This window comes from Capra hircus, chromosome 5 (genome assembly GCF_001704415.2).
Source record: "Capra hircus breed San Clemente chromosome 5, ASM170441v1, whole genome shotgun sequence".
NCBI classification, from domain to species: domain Eukaryota; kingdom Metazoa; phylum Chordata; class Mammalia; order Artiodactyla; family Bovidae; genus Capra; species Capra hircus.
The window spans coordinates 63326828-63342220 of NC_030812.1; the positions used below are offsets into that span (position 1 = coordinate 63326828).

Sequence of the window (15393 nt, forward strand, 5' to 3'; positions counted from 1 at the left end):
GTATTACTCAGCCGTTAAAAAGAATTCATTTGAATCAGTTCTGATGAGATGGATGAAACTGGAGCCGATTATACAGAGTGAAGTAAGCCAGAAAGAAAAACACCAATACAGTATACTAACACATATATATGGAATTTAGAAAGATGGCAATGACGACCCTGTATGCAAGACAGGAAAAAAGACACAGATGTGTATAATGGACTTTTGGACTCAGAGGGAGAGGGAGAGGGAGAAGGTGGGATGATTTGGGAGAATGGCATTCTAACATGTATACTATCATGTAAGAATTGAATCGCCAGTCTATGTCTGACGCAGGATACAGCATGCTTGGGGCTGGTGCATGGGGATGACCCAGATGTTATGGGGAGGGAGGTGGGAGGGGGGGTTCATGTTTGGGAACGCATGTAAGAATTAAAGATTTTAAAATTTAAAAAATAAAAAACTAAAAAAAAAATACTCTAATTGAAAACTATGTCTTTCTAGATGACTGGTGGAAAGTACCCTTCATATATTATACATGATTGCCATGATTATTTGTTTATTAGGCCACCTCTTGGGCTGGGCTAGTCAGAAACAGTGATGATATGGTCAGGTTTGGGAGGATTTCTGTATTTTGCCTTTCCAGATAGCTTCTTGGGAGGAAAGAGAAATTGTCTGGGTTCCTATGCTCCTGATAAAAAAAAGCCATTTGTTCTGGTTCCCTGGTGGCTCAGAGGTTAAAGCATCTGCCTCCAATGTGGGAAACCCGGGTTCGATCCCTGGGTTGGGAAGATCCCCTGGAGAAGGAAATGGCAACCCACTCCAGTATTCTTGCCTGGAGAATCCCATGGACAGAGGAGCTTGGTAGGCTACAGCCCACGGGGTCACAAAGAGTTGGACACGACCGAGTGACTTCACTTGCACTTTCTAATGCTTTGGAAACCAAGGACCTTGTCAATTTCTTCTTGGGATCAGCTTGGACCAGAGTAATTTTAACATAAAGTAAGGAAAGGAGAATGAAAAATAAGGATACAGTAAACCTCCTGATATCAAATAAACATAATTTAACTTTTTTGCTCAGTGTTTCATTTCCAGTTACATGAGTGAAGATCATCGTGCCAATCTTGGTAATTCCTATTTCTAATGGAAGTAGGATAAACATTGATTCTAGGTACCCCTTGCCCCTGGATAGCATTTTAAGGTCTGTTAATGAGTGTTACACATTAATTAAACACCTGTAATAAACTGGAACACTGTGGTATTACCCTGAATACCATATTAATTGCAAGGTTTCATTCCCCTATAAGAGTCAAGATAACTGGGATTTTGTCGAGATGGAGAAAGACATGGGAATAGTTGTACAAACATTGGTCATGCTGTAAATATTCAGGAAGTGGATACTGAGTGTATATTATGTTCTGGACATTATGTTAGGCTCTGGGGACACAATGAAAAGCACAAAAACAGTCTTTGCTGGAGAGGAACATATGTTATATTGCAGAGGACAAATAGGCAATCAAATAAATGGTAACAGATGGAAGTAAATGTCAGAAGTAAATGATAAGAGTGAAGAAAAGGATGTGCTGAGAAAATGATAGACAGGGTCAGGGAAGCCTTTCCAAGCAGCCATGCCAGGATCTAAAGAAAAGGATGAGGCAGAGGAAAACCATACTCAGTCCCTGGGGTGGGAATGAGCTCTGCAAGTTCAAGAAACAAAGAGGGCCATGACTGGGGTAGATGTAGGTGCTGTAGGGTGAGGGAGACGTGGCTCTTTTTCTCTGACCAATCATGGAAGGCTTACTAGAGACTTGGAAATGAAACAGATGTGAAGACACTACAAATAGACATATATCCCATCTCATTTAACAGTGTAGTGAGTTAGGTGCTGTTCCTTCCATTTCCCAGAAGAGGGAACTGGGCATCAGGGAGCAGATCTACAGAGCTGGGGCCCAAGTCAGGGCCGTTCCACTCTCCCACTGCACCCTAACTGCAGACCAGCAGAACTGGAGCAAGGCACTTGGAATGATTAAGTGCTGAGTCACTGGACTCCTAGGCTGGCTTCCCTTAAATTCTGTGATGGCTTTGGGATATTAACTATTATCAAACAATGACGACAGAGGGGTGGTAACAATACCTCCTACTACATACTTTATAAGTACTTTGCCACACAGTTCGTCGTTTGTGGCTCAGAAGAACCCTCAAAGGTAAGCAGGACACGTTTTATTTTTCTTTAGGTTAAGAAATTAACCTGAAGTGACCCAAGGCACGGTTGGGATTTGGCTTTTCTGATTCTAATCAAGGGCCCTTTCCTTAAGCCAGAGAAACTCCTGATTGAAAGAGGACATAAATATGGCTCATAAGCTTGTCGTCCTTCAGACTTCCAGAAAACAAATAGGTCCTTTTTTTTTTCAAAGTGCTTTTGATTGTGAATAAGAGGCATAAAATATAGACTTCCTCTCCTGGGTTTGTTGAGCTTCTATTGTGTGTCAAGCACTAGGACTATCAAAGGATTATAGTGAAGTAGGTTGAAATCACTAACTTAGCACAGTGCTTCTTACCCTATGATACAGGACTAGAAAAAAATGCTCTGGAAATACAAAGGAAGAAGTAATTAAGTCACTTTGGGGAATTTGGAGAAGACCTCGCCAAGATGATGACAGTGAACTAGGCCTTGAAGGATGAATATTCGGCTTTCTCCAGGAGGGAAGCAGGAAGATTATTCTAGCAAAAACAGATAAGAATACCATGATAAAAGAGCACGGTGACACTGAGGAATAGGCACTCATTGACTGCATCTGGAGCATGGAATATACAGGAAATAATTATGGGAAAGGAGGCTGTCGATGGAGGCTGTTTGCAGAGAGCCTTGAATGCCAGGTCAGGCGGTGCTGTATTTGGCTTGACCATCCCAGGTTTACTAGTAAGGGGATGATGTGATTCCATTTTCTGTGTTTTAGAAAACAAGTGCCATTGGCAAAGGGCAATGGGACTGGAACAGAGGAAAGGCTAGAAACTATTGTAGTAGTGAAGGAGAAAGATCAAAGCCCTGAATCAGTTGTAATCCCTAATTATGTGTTGAAGACATAGGGCAGTAACCCTGGGGCTGAGGGACTGATTGGCTGTGAAGGCACACTGATTGTATTTTGAACATGCACACCAAGTGCTATGTTAGTACACAGACACATGCTCCTTATTTTGGCCTCCCTACACTTAGCCCAATTTTCCCTGACTCTTCAACGCATCCATTGATTTTTTTTTTTCATCCTCAAAAAAAGGAGAAAATGTTATAAGACTGTAATCTTTCAGATTCTTTCTATATGATTTGATCTTTGATCCCATAGGAATCTTCTGGCTGAGAAATGGTGAGTGCAGTCAAATTTTTGAAGAGTTGGATGCTATGACGATATTTATGTCCTACAGATTATTTATTTGGAACTGTTGTTGCAAATTTGAAAGCCCGCCTACTAAGCACTTTGGGGAGATTGTTCTCAGCCAGTGACCTCTGGTAGGGAAACATTAGCAGGGCAACTTGTTCTCTCTGTGTTGCAGGCCTCCTGCTGAATGCTGAAGGAGAATTCAGATATTAGATAAAGGACTATAATGTTTCTTTCAGATCCCACACATTTCTAAAATACTCTTTCCTTTCACCTTTTTTTTTTTTTTTTTAAATTAACTGAGGACCACTCAGCCTGGCTTTAAAATGTAATGTAGGGTCATAGTTATTTAAAAAATCAACAAATACAGTTTGCTTGCTCTTTAATTTTTAAATTATAAGCATCAATAATTTATTTCGGTTGCAGAGAAGGGCTACATTTAATCTCTGAAGTAAAATGAGTTTTTCTGCTTTAGCTTGAATTGTTTCATTCTTCTTTCACCCAAATACACGTAACACCATGGGAAGGGTCCCCAGATAATCTCTACATTCAGTCAAAAACATCTGCGGGGAGTCTTCCATGTTCATATCAATGTTTCCATGGAGGAGACACAGCATTTTGAGGCTATTCTGGTGGTTCATATACTGACATTGCCCCTTGTGAAAGCTTTCAACTCCCTGTATCTCAGTTATTTCAATAAAGATAAAATTCATGTCCTGTGAGTGCTGTGAAGACTAAAAGAGGTATGAAACCACTGCCACAAAGTCTGGCACAAATGAAGTTTCAGTAAATATTGGCTCCTTTAAACACCACTTGATAGAATTTAGGTAAGAGAGGTGCAGGCTTTACTTTCGGGAGATTATAACTTAGTTTTCAAAACCAGTGATTGGCAGAATATTGTTTAAAATTCCTCCTTTTCTATTGATCTGTGCATCTCTTTTGATGCCAGTACTGTAGTGTTTTTATTGCTATAGCTTTGGTATATAGTCTAAAGTCATGGGGTGTGATTCCTCCAGTTCTGTTCTTCTTTCTCAAGATTGCTTTGCTTATTTTGTATTTCCATACAAATTTTAGGATCCTTTGTTCTAGTTCTGTAAAAAATGTCATTGGTATTTGGATAGGGATTGCATTGAATCTGTAGATAAATACAATATGTTATTACTTAGATGTAGAATCTAATGAATGAATATAATAAAATGGAAACAGATTCACAGATATGGAGAATAAACTAGTAGTTACGAGTGAGGAGAGGATAGTGGAGAGGAACGAAATAGGGGTAGGGGACGAAGCGGCACAAACTCCTACATATAAAATACAATCTTCAAGGATATATTGTACAGCACAGGAAATACAGTCAATATTCTATAACTTTAAATGGAGTATAATCTACACAACTTTTGACTCACTGTTGTACAACTAAAACTAATAGAATATTGTAAATCAACTGTACCTCAGTAAAAAAGAAAATCCTTGATTCTCATGTCTCCTGTTAAGTGTCTGATGTCAAAATTGGAATTACACAGCCATTTACCTCCTTGGTGATCTAGGAAATAGGTATGTTTTTACTTTTTCTATTCAGATTGGTTACAAAGAGTGGAATCCAGGATCAGTGTTAAAGACTGAGCTTGAAGAATCCTTGACTTTCAGGATTAATACAGCTCTGTCAGAGAGCTCAGTTCAGTTCAGTCGCTCAGCCGTGTCTGACTCTGCGACCCCATGGACTGCAGCATGCCAGGCCTCCCTGTTCATTACCATCTCCTGAAGATTACTCAGACTCATGTCCACTGAGTCGGTGATGCCATCCAACCATTTCATACCCTTTTGTCCCCTTCTCCAAGTCAGTGAGCTACTTGGAAGCAAATTTCCTGAAAGAGCTTTGTTTTTTTTCAAATAAATGGCAGGTATAGGTACGTAATTCAAAGTATCTTGTAGTCTGTTTTTAAAAAGGCATTAAATCATACTAGTGCAGAATTTTAGCCAAATTCTCTTGTCCATAGAAATGGCCTGCTAACATTTAAGTACTGTTACTCCAGTGAGCAAGAAACAGTCCCTGAAATTGTTGTAGTTTAATTGACTTGGATAAGTATTTTGTGATTTAAACAATTAATTGTTGCTACCTGAAATAGGAGGTATTTCTGTCTTTTGAGGAGGTAGGAGTGAAGGCCAAATTTAAAAAATTAATTGCATTTGAGTAAGTGACTGTGAAATACTTGTTTTCATTGACCCAATTGTTATAGAGATGTGCAATTATTTAATCAGCTAAGTAATTTGTACTTTTGTAGTCTTATCATTTTCATGCTTCATTGTAACCCTATGTACTCAAGGTATTGAACCTGTTCCATAAACAGTATTAGTCTCAATTACTTTGGTAGCTTTAAATAATAATCCCTTATTAAATATGTTCTTTGTTATGCTGTCCGTGTTTTTGCAGCATCAGAAACTGTTGATGCTGATAAAAGCAAACATTCAGTTAAAAAACCTTTTCATACTTTAATTAATTAAAAAAATAAATGGTGCATTTATAGTTCTCAAATGATTTTGGTTATGGAAAACACCTTATTAGGCTAATTTAGAACTTTGAATCCAAAATCCAACTTAATGGCTTGGTTTTATCTAAGAGACATTAAAACAGTAGAACTGTTGGCAAGAATTGGCAAGAATTGCAGTGTTGAAATTTTGAAAAGATTTCATTTAGTCCATGGGACTATAAACTTCTTGAAGGCAGGACCCACTGCTTTTATTTCTGTGCTGCCTGATCATGTGGTTAAAAGTTTGCTGATTAGAGTGGAACCAAAGTGAATAACACAACAGAATTTGAGACTAAATCTCCCAGGCAGGTTTTGCTTGTCTAATATAAATAGGATGAACCTGATGAAATCAACCGTTTTTTGGTTTCAAAAATTTCATTTTATTCTGTTCATCTTTGTGGAATATTTTTATGGCTTCCTGCTGTAACTCATTTGAGTAGTGAGTTAACTGTTTCCTTGGAATTTAGCCCTTTTCTTTTTTCCCCTGTAATTCTGCTTAAAAAAAACTTTTTTTTTGAGATGTTTATTTTTTTTCCAAACTGTAAACTTTTTATTTTGTATTGCTGCTGCTGCTGCTGCTGCTAGGTTGCTTCAGGTTATTTTGTATTGGGGTATAGCCAATTAACTATGTTGTGGTAGTTCCAGGTGAATAGCAAAGGGACTCAGCCTTACACATAACATGTATCCATTCTTCTCCAAGCCTGTTTCCCTTCCATAGTGCTTCCTTTTACTCGGCAGTATTCAGGCTTCCCAAAGTTAGCTTGAGTCTGGGTTCAGATTGCAACACAATGTCCAAATGATCCTTCAAGTTGTAGGAAAAAGCTGAAATAAAATTAAAGACTCTATCATGTACAACACCTGAAAACAAACCAACCCAGCCACATTTGTGTCTTCTGTTAACTCTTGGCTAGTACGAAGAGCTAATATTTCTTGCAAAGATAAAAAGATGACCCAAGACAATTTCCCCAAGTTAAACAGTTCTGAAGTTTTACTGTGGGATCCAATTCAACTGGCATTTAACTCTAGAACCAACACCCCAATTTAATTTAATCACCACAGACATAGAGTCGCCGAGAGTCATACATGACGGAAGTGACTTAGCAGGCACGCATACACAGCCAAAACTGAATGAGTACATATGAACTGAGTTTACAGTTCAATATTAAAATAGAATGGGAAGAAAGGCAGGCAGAAAAAGTTTAATATTCTTTACTTGTTAGTCAGTACTACAGAATTTGCTCATTTCCCTGTTTTATTAGTCTAGCTCAGAGTTTTTCAAACTTCTGTGGGCCTATGAACTATTATACAGGTCAGTTCAGTTGCTCAGTCATGTCTGACTCTTTGCAATCCCATGGGCTGCAGCATGCCAGGCTTCCCTGTCCAACACCAACTCCTGGAGCTTAGTTAAACTCATGTCCATCGAGTCATGATGCCATCCAACTATCTCATCATTATACAGGTATTTTTACCCAAATTCACACATTCTGTATAGGTGATATAAGAAACCTCAAAAAGAAATGTCACTATCTTTATAAACTGTCTCTAATAAGTACTTCTATCTATATATTAACTAAGAAAATTAATCAAAACTGGAAAGATTTTTAGAGAGATCTTTAACCCTTTTCTGTCTAAAAGTCTCACTTGTGAAACTGGGATCCAGGTCCCTGGTATTTCATCCTGTGTCTTGGGCATCAAGCAGCTCATGGTCCAACGTGTTATTATTGTACTCATGGTAACTTCTCTGCTCACATCATCCCGGTCCCGGCTGTTTGGTCCGTGAGATGCCGTTAGATATCATTTAGGATGGGTTTCAAGGCTGGCTTCTTGTAGAGATGCTGTAGGATGCTTAAGCAAACTTCCTGATTGGTTGGTATAACTATGGGGCTTTGGGTCTTATTTTTAAAAACAAAGCAAATATTATCAGAAACTGGGCAGAAGAGGAGAAAATGCCAATCCTGCCCAACTCCGGTGGAGGCAGGGGGCTGTCCTGCCTCGCTGAGGACGGGCTGTTATCCGCTGCTCTCTTGTCACACTGACACGGCCCCCTGGCTGGGCTGATTGGTCGCTGGCAATAACTGATGGGGAATTCTGATATTCTAGCCGGTAGTTCCTCACACTCCAAAGAGGTGCCTTCCCATCTCTCTCTTCACCTTCCGACCCCGGCCTAGTGCTCAGCCTCCCCCCACCTCGCCGCCCCTGCCCCCGGGGCGGGGAGGAGAGCCCTGGGCGTGATGCTCTGAAATCCACCAGGCTGTTCGCGCTCCAGCTCGTCCTCGGGAGAGTCCTGTTCCCGACTTCTCAGGGCTTTTACAGCACAAACAACTGCATGCGGGCCCGGGGTGGGGGAGGCTGAGAAGGACTTGTGTATGTTGGTTTTCTCGTCTTTCATCACTTTGTTGGCTTCATCCGTTGCCTAGATCTCCGCGGAGGATTTCTTTCTGTCTAAGACTCTGAGGAAGGATCCCTTCTCCTTCTGTTGACCCTTTCTATTTTTATGGTAAGTGCTTGCATTCAATGAGCAGCCCTGCTGCGGTGAAGTGAACGCTTAGCTAGCTCGCTCTCTTCCCAGCTAAGCTTAGTGACCTTCTCTCTGCGTTTCTCTAGTGTTCCTGGGTCCACGTCTGGGGGTGGGGAGTGGGGATCCAGCTGTTGGAAATGCTGGAGGGTCGTTTGTCTGGCTTGTTTGTCTTTTTGTTTTGTTTGTTTCCGTAAACGGAGCTCTTCGGCTGTGATGAAAACATAAGCACTCTCTCTTTGTCCTTGAAGCGGCAGCCAGGGAGATGTGAGCATGGTGGTAAACTGCAGCAGTGTGCAGGGGATCCGGGGAGGGCGACTGACAAATCTGGGGGCGAGATGAACCCTCGGCGTGCTCAGGTGCACTCTCTCCGAATCCGGAAGGGCCGGGCTGATCGGCCCACCTAGCGAACTGTTCCATCTTTCCCGGAGACGACGGCACACGTGTGAGTTATGTCGGAGTCGGCTGGGGGCAGCGGCGCCTTAGGCACCTGCCTGTGGGTCCACACCGGCCCTGCGTCTTTCTCGTCTTTCTCGTGGGCTTTACAACTCGGGTGGTAGCATTGGCGGCGGCGGGAGGACCCCTGTGCCGGCGGACGGAGTAGACGGCATGACCTCATTGCCTTTTCTCTTTGGAATTTCAGGGTGCCTGTTCTGCAGACGGGTCTCTTCCCATCCTCTTCCGAGGGTGGTGGGGCAGTGAGAAGAGGCATGTTTTTTTGAGTTGACAGCATAGTTTCAATCCTCCTCCTGGTAGATAAAAGGCTTGGAGGCTGTTAGAATGGTTAGACTTTGCTCACAGAACATAAGCAGGGTTGGAAGGAAGAACGTGCGTCTTGCGGTGACATCAGGCCGGCTGTTTTGTTGCAGAACATTTACTCTTAGATGTGTGTTCTGATTTTTCACCTGGTCTCTGAGGCTGCTGGCTCTGGCACCACAGCTTCGGGTCAATTATTGTCAGCTCCTGGAGTCCAGAGGAAACACATCGTGAACACAAAGTACAGCTCTATCTTGTGCAACCTGGGGTTAAAGGGGAGTCTCTTCTCATAGGGAGATGTCTGTCTTGTCTTTTTTTTTTTTTTTGGTAGCAGGTGTCTTGGATTATTTTGGTCACCGCAGCATTCCAAAGAATAAGCTTTGCAGTTCTCATTCTGCTCCTTATTTTCCAGTCTTGGACTGGAGATGGGTTATTTTACTTGATTTTGTGTGGGTTTTCTGATTGTGGTTCATTTAACTCTAGGGAGAGGGAAATGTGGGGTGAAATTTCTGGTCTTTCTCCCTGTTGATTGGGAGTTTGGAACATAAAGTTGCTTGACTGGCTTGCTCTTTCTCACCACTTTTATTTCTACCCTCAGTGTGGATTTGTCTTAAAATAGTGGTGATGACATCAGACATATGCTTTTATCTTGTTCCCTGGGTACATTTGGTTGGTTTTGGTGGAGGGTTCTTTAAATACATGAAAGCATATATTAAAACAAAGAACAAGAATTTGTAGATGTTTACATTATATCCCAGCTTCACAGTGAAACCAGCAAATAGGATAACAGCAACAAATTAGGATCCTTGCATACTGTAACCTCTGAATCATTAAATAATGTTTGAAATACTTTCATTATTGTTTGCATTAGCTATTCTAATATCCATACTTCTCTACACTTAGTTATGGCTGGGAGCAATGTTGTCGTTTAACTGGCTGACTTCTCTGCTTCCTTTGATTCTAACGTTTAGTTGTTGACTTTCAACTCTACCGGTGTTTTCTTACTTTGCTTAATTATTTCCCCTCTAATTGCAAGGAGTTTTATCAGGTGCTTGGCAACTCAACTTGACATATTCATCAAGATGGAAAGAGTTAGAGTCAGCTTGGGTGTCTTGGAAATAGACCCTGCATTTCATAAGACAGGCCATTTCAGATGCATTTAGAAATCTTTTGTTTTAATTAGTGGCAACATTAGCTTTGAGAGAAAATGCTGTGGGCGTTCTTCATTTTACTGAGCAGAATATTCATCTGTGCCATCAGAATTGTATATATGCAGCATATTCACAAGTGTATTGTTTACTTGTGACTGTTGTGTACATATTTTCCATATTTGTAGCATGCTCATTTAGAGGGGAGGAGAAACATTTCTGAAACTCTGCTTTGCATTCTCCAGCCAGTTTTTTTTTTTTCTTTTTGGTAGGGATTTCCCCAGTGATTCCACACCCCTCCTCCAGATAACGCCTTTTGGAATTTCTCTGAATTGGGAGATTGCATTCTTTGTGTTTGCTTGTCTCACAGCATGATGTTAGATTAATTCTTTTACAGGGTCTCTGAAGGCAGCATATACAACCACTACAGGAAATACTGGTAAAAGCTGTGCTGAATGGAGCCAGTAACTCTTGGCCTCTTGGTGTGATGTAGTCACTGCAACATTTTTTTGTGTGTGTTTTTGTTTAGCTGCTATGTCTTGCAACCCTAGCAAATTGTATTTATTTGAAATGGGTCTAGAAATACCTAGATAGATGTAGATACAGTTACTCATACAAATGCCTTTAAAACAGTGCTTTTACTGTTTCTTTTGATGATGTTCTAATCTGAAACCTATAGCTTATATTTTGAGTCAGTATTTTCCATTTTTTATCTTTCTGCTTTCTTTCCCACTTCTGCTTTATGTTTTTATGCATGGACACGCATATGTGTCCACCTGTAAACTCAACAACGATTGTTTGATTAATGAAGAGTTGGTTAACAGCTTCTCTTCCAGTAACCAAACTCTTGTGCTCAACCTGTAATCATGTAACTGAGAGAAGGAGTTGTCCCTGTTAGTATAACCACATGTGTCTGCAGGCCTTTTTGTCATTGAAACTACTTTCCATAGTTGATTACTAGGACCAGAAATAGAATCACTTTTGCATTTTAATGAGTGACATTCTAGATTTGTCTAGGTTGGAATGCCCTCAAATCTTGAAATGTTTACTACTTAAAAGGTCTTTTGGTAAAGAGGGGGAGTTTATGGGTGATACAAAATAAAATCACTTGATTGTGGTTACAGCCTTTCTTTGGAAATTGAATGAACTATATCATTAAGGATGTTGGCTGAATTTTCCTGTGGCTTTTTAAAATATAATTAAGGTGACATATTGCTTTACCATCTCTCCACGAGCCCCCCTTTTTTTAAAGAGTAAAAAGAACATATAACTCCCACATAAAGCTGCTTAGAGGGAGAACCATTTTTTAACAGAGATTCAAACCACTTCTAACACCAGCTATGGTGATCTACTTTGAAAGGAACTTGCTAGTCAATTGGCAACTCAGACAGATTGTATAAAAAAGGAGAGATTCTTCATGAGCTGTGTTGAAGACTGCATTTTTGATCTGTCTCCCTTCTAAATTCATCTAGGACTATAGTCACTAGGTCAGCTTTGCAGAAAAAAAATCATGTACTTAGGAGCTTAATAATCTATCCACACTGTCATAAATGTTTATGTTGCAAGTTATATCTCTTGGGTAGTAAAGGGAGTTGGCAGAATTTTGGAGGAGAGTCAAATCACAGCCCGAAAATAATGTAAGATGAAAGGGGAAAAATTCCTCCCCATACTTAGCATGAATTCTCTACTCTGGCTGTTGGCCTTTAAGTCTGAAGAGTCAAGAAACTGTTAAAAATACATAATGACAGGGTTGGTGGGCCTGATCTCTAATAGAAATCTCTGACCCTTAACTAGGCATCTGCTGAGTGACCTTTTGGCTTGCAGCCATTCTCATAGGAAGCAGACATATTGTCATACAGCAGGAATTCACTTACATTTTTCCCCTTGGTCTCCCACTGGGGACCTCCTGTGAGTGTCAGAGAGGGAACAGTGTCTGGACACCATTAGAGACCACGGGCAGTCCCAGCAGGATGTCTTCAGGACCCCAAGTGCCTTTCTGGTCTCAGCCACGAACTGGCTGTCAGACTCAAACTCATAATTGGGCTTGGAGGACCAGATCTGAAAAGTGAAAGTGAAAATGTTAGTTGCTCAGTCGTGTCCAACTCTTTGTGACCCCATGGGCTGTAGTCTGCTAGGCTCCTCTGTCCATGGGAGTTCCCAGGCAAGAATACTGGAGTGGGTAGCTGTCCCTTTCTCTAGGGGGTCTTCCTGACCCAGGGTTTGAACTCAGGTCTCCCACACTGTAGGCAGATTCTTTACTGTCTGAGCCACCAGGGAAGCCCCAGATAATCTGAGAGTTCTCCCAAAAGAACTGTTGTTCCAGCTCTGTTTTTTCACTAGATGGGTGATTTCTAAGGCAATTGACCCGGATGAGACATTCTTGGCAGATGGGGAATGAGCTGTGCCTTCCCTTAACTCTGCAAGACCCCAGCATGTCATGGCAGTGACATGGTCATCAGAGTTACTCAGAAACATGTGCTGATGTTGATCCTTCATGATCAGGGCTTATGTGGGTGTGGCGACTACCTGCTGCCCCGGGGACACCTTGAAATACCTCTCCTTGTCATCAAAAGGGACCTTACCTACCGTCTGGTTTCATAGATAAGAAAGCTAAAGTCCTGGGAAGTTAAGTCACTATGACAGGAGAGATCTGGTAGGCACCTGGGCAAGACAGTTGAGTCAATGTGGATGGATTTACTGAGACACCAGCTCCACTCCTGGTGCGGGGCCCCTTCTACGATTCACAGCTGACACTTACTGTGTCATTCTTTGCTCACAAAACTGCTTTGTGGCATCTAACTCACTGCTGTCCATTATTTCTGGGGTTATTTCATGCAGATTACGTGGCTGTGCCAGTCAGAGTGAGTCACATCAAGCAACTGTTTATGGTCACGTGTTTATGCTTGTGCGGAAATGCATTTTTTATATTGAAACTGCTTTTCTTAAGAACATTTAAAGAATTCTAAAAACATTATGCTTGATTTCCCACCCCCTGGGCTTCAGCTATTTCTGTTCTGTTGAGGGGGTGATGTTTACGGATCAGTTCCATTGTCTATTTATTTACTCCAATATTCACTGAGCACCTGACGTGTCCACCCTGGTGCCAGGCAGTGGGGACCTCCTGGTGACAGCTGGATGCTGCCATTGCTCTGAGGGCATTCAGTCTAGTGACGCTTCATGGAGTTCATCATCTCTTGACTTTTTCAGCCAGTGGCCTGCTTACTGTTTCATCACCATTTCTCAAAGAGCCCAAGTTGAGAAACAGTTTGGCTGGGCAGTTCTTTCCTGTGATTATTCCACTGAGAAGTTCTTTTCATAAAAAAGCATCTTGGCTGTCATTGCAAGGTATATCTTTACCATTTTCCAAAATAGTATTTTTAACTTGTGATTTTTGTTACCTGATTCAACAAAAGAGATTAATTAGCTGAACTTGTTTGTGCTGTTGTTGGGATTCACCAAGATGACTGTTCCATTTTTTGGCAAAACTAGCCTGATTCCTGGAACTGTAAATTCATCGTCTGGATAGCACAGCGTCCATGGAACTAGCTGTAGGTTAAAGACCAAACTCCTTAGCCTTGTATACCAGGCTTGTTATAATGTACAGCCATTGCTTCTTGTTCTGCAACTTCCCTAGAACATTCCAGAAATACCAAAACATTTGCAGACACTTACTCCTTGGACGAAAAGTTATGAGCAACCTAGATAGCATATTCAAAAGCAGAGACATTACTTTGCCAACTAAGGTCTGTCTAGTCAAGGCTATGGTTTTTCCTGTGGTCATGTGTGGATGTGAGAGTTGGACTGTGAAGAAGGCTGAGCGCCGAAGAATTGATGGTTTTGAACTGTGGTGTTGGAGAAGACTCTTGAGAGTCCCTTGGACTACAAGGAGACCCAACCAGTCCATTCTGAAGGAGGTCTACCCTGGGATTTCTTTGGAAGGAATGATGCTAAAGCTGCAACTCCAGTACTTTGGCCACCTCATGCGAAGAGTTGACTCATTGGAAAAGACTCTGATGCTGGGAGGGATGGGGGCAGGAGGAGAAGGGGATGCCAGAGGATTAGATGGCTGGATGGTATCACTGACTCGATGGATGTGAGTCTGAGTGAACTCCGGGAGATGGTGATGAACAGGGAGGCCTGGCGTGCTGCGATTCATGGGGTTGCAAAGAGGCAGACACGACTGAGTGACTGAACTGAACTGAACTGAACTTGCAGTGCTGAGAAGTAAGGAGCTCTCACTTGCCTCTGTGCCTTTGCACATGCTATTTCTCCTGAGACTAACTTTCAAGACAATCTCAGACAACATTTCCAATGGAAATTTTTTGACACTTACCACTTTTACTGAGCCTTGTGCCCAAAGCTGAGCTAGGTAGACCCTGTCTGTCCTCTTACATACCTCGTAGGACTTGATATAGACCTCATAGGACTTTATAAACTATTATTATAATTCCTTGTCTATTTGCGTCTCTCCCAAGTAGACAGTTTGTTCCTTGAGGGCAGGGACCATATTTTCATCTCTATATCCCAAGGCCCAGCAGAGTGACTGCTGAATAGCAGATATCCAGTAATTCTTGAGTCAGAGACTGAGCAATAACAATAATTCTTGAGCAAACAGATCGAGAATCACCATAGAAAACCTAGGGTGCTGGTACTGGCAATGGCTGCTCTGTGTGGAAAACTTAATGTTTCAAAATAATGTGACTATATGAATTGCACTGAGAAGGATAAAGAGACTGGCAGCCATCCTGTGTAATCCATTAGAAATTCTACGTGAAATCCCAGAAAATGTTTCTGCCTCCCAGTGAGTTTCAATAAACAGTAAGAATTTATTAAGTGTATTCTCTAAGCAGAGCCTTGTGTCAGGTCCCCAGGAATGAAAGATTTAAAGAAAAAAAGAAAAAAAAAAAGCAGTGTAATTCCTGTCCTCCAAGAAGCCACAAACTAGTGAAAACTTATTCTGTGACCTGGTTACAAGGCAGACAGAGTCTAGTAGGATGTAGACTTCAGACACGACAGAAGTAGAAAGGTCATTTTAGGCAGAGGTGCTGGCTTGAGTAAGAAGCCACTTAGAGATGTGATGGTGGGTCAACAAT

At 41.5% G+C, this 15393-nt stretch overlaps 1 protein-coding gene across 12 annotated transcripts in view; it reads left to right on the forward strand.

Moving 5' to 3' along the window:
- Positions 1-15393, forward strand: part of ANO4 (anoctamin 4) — a 433131-nt gene that overhangs the window by 76224 nt on the left and 341514 nt on the right. For 2 of the 12 annotated variants that reach the window (XM_005680510.2, XM_018048158.1), the window contains exon 1: positions 7843-8378. The exons of 6 other annotated variants lie outside the window; for them this stretch is intronic. The gene's annotated coding sequence lies outside the window, so the exon portion shown is untranslated. 4 more of the 12 variants (XM_005680511.2, XM_013964018.2, XM_013964015.2 and 1 more) reach the window with 3 other exon arrangements.